The 4,455-nt window shown below is 40.1% G+C and overlaps 1 non-coding gene across 1 annotated transcript; it reads right to left on the bottom strand.

The window, feature by feature from the left end:
• Positions 1–472: 472 nt before the first annotated feature.
• On the bottom strand, positions 473–578 carry LOC145621640 (small nucleolar RNA R71). The gene has a single exon (XR_014108463.1). It is a non-coding gene; the product is annotated as a small nucleolar RNA R71 (small nucleolar RNA).
• Positions 579–4,455: the final 3,877 nt, after the last annotated feature.

Below are 4,455 nucleotides of genomic sequence, written 5' to 3'. Positions count from 1 at the left end.
GAGAGAACTCTCTCAAGGAGGAGAGTAGCTAACAAGTCATTGGGTTATAGTTCTTCAATCGAAGAAGAGATTGAAGAAGAGCAAGTCATGGGAGAAAATCCGAGAGTTGCCTTGAAGGAACTAGGAGTGCCCGGTGCATATAGGTTTGAGAGCGGCATAGCTCCACCTACAACACCGGCAAACGACTTTGAAATCCGTCTGGCCATGATCACCTTAATTGAGAGGAGACAATATAGTGGGGCTAAGATTGAGAGCCCATTGAACCATCTTAAAGAGTTTGAAAAATATTGCAACACCATCAAAGTCAATGGAGTTTCTCAAGAGTTTATCCGCCTCATGTTGTTCCCCTTCTCTCTCATAGGAAGATCTTTGGAGTGGCTAGACAAAGAAGTGAAGCCCAATTCCTTGAGAACATGGGATGATGTCACAAAAGCTTTCTTGTCCCGTTTCTACCCTCAAAAGAAGACGGCGGAGGCAAGAGCTTTAATTCAAGGTTTCAAGCAAAAGCCAAATGAAAGCCTCTACGAAGCATGGGAGAGATTTAAGGAGTATCAAAGAGAATGTCCTCACCACGGAATCCCAACATACCAAGTGATCCAAATCTTCTATGGTGGTTTGAGTCCCCAAGGCAAGTCATGCCTTGATGGAGGGGTCGGTGGTCCTATCATGAACAAGACCGAAGAAGACGTGGTGGACATTATTGAGGATGTGGTGACCTATTATAAAGATTGGCAAGATGGGGAGAGAGACTCTTCAAGCAAGCAATCTTCATTGTATTCGGTGGACCATCTAAATGCGATCAACAACCTTTCCTCCCAAATGACAAACTTGGGAAAGGAGGTGACCGCAATCAAAGCCAAGTTGGAAAGTGTTTCTTCCTCTTCTCAAGCTTTGAATCTTCCCTCCCAATTTAAGGGGAGAGGTACTCCTTCTAACTCTCAACCCCCTTCCACTTCACATAATATGCCTATGGGTTGTTTGTTTTGTGATGCATGTGGATCGTATGATCATGACTCTAGTAATTGTCCTAATGAATGTGTTGATGAGTTTGATAACAATGAGTGTGAACATGTGAATTATGTGTCAAATAACAATGTTCAAAGGTTTGATAATCAAAGAGGTCAATGGAATAGGAATTACCAAAACCAAGGAAATTTTGACAACTATAATCATGGTGGTGGTTATAGAAACCAAGGGAACCAAGGTTCTCGTGGTAGCCATAATAACCAAGGTTATAGTGGCCAAAATCAAAGCCAAAATTATGGTAATCAAAACCAAGGTTATGGAAATCATAACCAAGGTAGTGGTAACCATAATCAAGGTGGTGGTAACCATAATCAAGGTTATGGTCAAAATCAAAATAGGGGTACTTGGAACAATCAAGGAAGGGGCAATTTTCAAAATAATGCTCAAAGAGGTCCCCCACCCGGATTTGTTTCAAAGACTCAAGGTGAAAATTCCTATTCACAACCTTCTTCACCTAGGACTAATTTGGAAGAATTGATTGACAATCAAACTAAGATCATTAACACCTACATGGCAGTTAGTGATAAGAAGTTCAATGAGATGATGACTCACAATAAGATGCTTGAAACTCAAATAACCCAACTAGCAAACACCCTCAAGGACTATGCTAGTCCTTCTTCTTTACCTTCCCAAGGTGTTAAACCAAAGAAACCCGTGTATTCTATTACCACTAGTTGTGGGAGCGACCTTAGTGAGGAAGTTTCTTGTTCAATGGAGGGAGAAAATGAGAGGAGTGCTTTGGAGAATGAAGTTGAGAGGGTTGAGTCCAAGGAAGTCTATTGTGAGGATGAGGAAAAAGGAGAGAATGTTGTTGAAAAGATTTGTGAGAAGGAGAGATTTCTCGATCTACCTTACCCCTAAAAATTCTTAAGGTTTAAAATGGATGATCAATTTGGGAAGTTCCTTGAAGTTCTTAAGGAAGTTCATGTTTCCACACCCTCTACCGAGCCAATTCCTGAAATGCCTAGGTACTCCAAGTTTCTTAGGGAGATTCTACAGGAGAAGGAAGAATGTAATGAGGGCAATCCGGTGGAAGGAGGGAAATGTTTTAGTGCTCTTATCCATGGTGAGCTTCCGAAGAAAATGGAGGATCCGGGAAGCTTTTCAATTCCTTGCAAGATCAAGAAAATGATGTTTGAAAATGCTCTATGTGATCTAGGAGCTAGTGTAAGTATCATGCCTTATTCGGTTTTCAAAAGACTTGATTTAGGTGAGCTTCTACCATCCAATCTAACCCTTCAATTGGCCGATCGATCTATCAAGATTCCTAAGGGGAGAGTTGATGATGTCCCACTTAAGATTGGAGAGTTTGTTTTTCCCGTAGATTTTGTGGTGTTGGAGATTGAGGAAGATGAACATATTCCTATCATCTTAGGGAGACCTTTCTTAGCTACCTCAGGAGCTTTGATAGATGTGAAAGGAGGCCGCATTACTTTGAGATGTGGTAAGCAAGAGGAGAGTTTTAAGTTGAAACCAATGCATGAGTCTCTATCTTTTGTGCAAGACATGGCATGTGCTAGTTTCTCTCGTTCTATTGACAATGTATGCATGATTGATTCTTCTACTAACAATGCTCTTGAGAATTTTGATGATGTTCTTGCAAGTTTTGATAGCATGAAGGTTAGTGAAGACGAAATTGTGATTCCCAAGCCAAAGGGTGAGGAGGAAGTTGAGATTCCAAGTTGGTTTGAGCTTATTTCTCAAGAAGAAGAGAAAGTTTCTATGGTTGTGGATGTTGAAGTTCCATCTACATCGAACAAACAACCTAAGAAGAAGGCTCGTGATTCAAAGAAGTTGAGAAAAAGAAAGAAGTTGAGAAAAGAAAAATGTGAGTTTGAGAAGAATTCCATGGAGATTTCATCAAGCAACAATGAGAGGTTGTTTAAAAATGAAGAGGATTTTGCTCTCTCTACTACCTTGAAGAAGGTGGTGTTCTTTGACCCTCCATGATTTGGAGGAAGGGTCGAGCTTAGGACCTTAAGCAAGCGCTTCCCGGGAGGCAACCCGGAGTTTCTAACCTTTCTTTTTTATTTTTGAATTTTTTTGTTTTTCTTTCTTTTACTACCTTTTCTTTTCTTTCACTTTTCTACTTGTTTGGATTTTTAGGATGAACTTTTCGGGATTGGATTTCTTCAAGATAGCATGATGAATGGAAGGTGTTTGCGGCACTTATCATGGTTGTGTTCGATTCCTATCGAAATTTGAGGTAAAAGGGGTAAGAATTTTAGGGAGGTAAGCTAGGAAATTCATGCTTTGAAAGTTGGAAGAAGTTGATGCCTAGTGAGTTTTTGTGGTGGGTACATGAATCTTTAACTTTGAGCTCACTAAAAATGTTTTTAGCTACTGCCTATGTTGTTGCTCATCACCATCATGATTCATGTGCGCACCCAAGTGATCAGTAAGCATCAAAGAAAGAAAAAAAAAAAAAAGAGAAGAAGGAGCACAGGCATGTACGGGCGCACACGCCCTTGGTGCGGCCGCACATCATCAGGTGCGGGCGCACATAAGGTGAGTGCGGCCGCACCTCTGCTGGTCATGCCTCCTTATTTCCCCTTCTTCTTCTTTCCTCTTTCATTTCCTCATTCATCCTCCATACCTCACGCATAATCCTCTCCTCTCAAACCCTTGTGCGCACCACCCTTTCACCATTCACCATCAAAATCTTCATCAAAACTCCATAAAATTCACTCCATTTTCACTCAAAATCACTCACAAACCTTTCTACTCATCAAATTCCACACAATATGACCCAAATAAACCCTCATTCTCTCTCCTCCATTGTTGGGTATAAATTGGGGCTTTTGTGTGTGCTTGCAATTGGAGGCTCTAACTTGGTCAATCTTGCATCTTGTATGGTATAATCATCTTTCCTTACTTCAATTTTGTTAATTATACCATAATTTTGCTAGATTAAATTTTTTGTATGAGCATGAATAGTAGTAGTATGGGTTTTGTGATTTTTGATGATTGATTTTGATTTTGGATGTGAATTTGTGATGTTTGATGATTGAAATTGCATAACATTGTGTTGTTTGTTGATCTTGTAGCTCTTGTCATCATTGTTGGTTGATAATTTTTGAGATTGAAATTTGGAATTTGGGTAGTAAGTTGTTGAAGTTGGTATTGGTTATTTGGTGTATTTGGTTTGATTGGAATTGATTTTGGTTGAAGAAAGTGTGAGTTTGGTGTATTGAAAATCTTGGTATTAAGGTGTGACTCTTGGTGTGGTGTTCTTTGGATTATTGGAATTGTTCTTGGTTGTTTGATTTGGTGATTTTCCCTAGCTTCAAAATGTCTAACATCTTCAAGAAATTCACCAAAAAGCGAAAAACCGATGTTTCCATCGAGGAACCCCGCCCTAGTACATCTTCCGGCCTAGCACTTCTTCTAAGCCAAGCACATCTTCCAACCCCTCCTCTCAAACACGAT

Source organism: Chenopodium album, chromosome 27, assembly GCF_948465745.1.
Source record: "Chenopodium album chromosome 27, dcCheAlbu1.1, whole genome shotgun sequence".
Taxonomy (NCBI): domain Eukaryota; kingdom Viridiplantae; phylum Streptophyta; class Magnoliopsida; order Caryophyllales; family Amaranthaceae; genus Chenopodium; species Chenopodium album.
The sequence above is the reverse complement of the archived record's forward strand: the minus strand, read 5'-3'. Positions and strand labels throughout refer to the sequence as shown.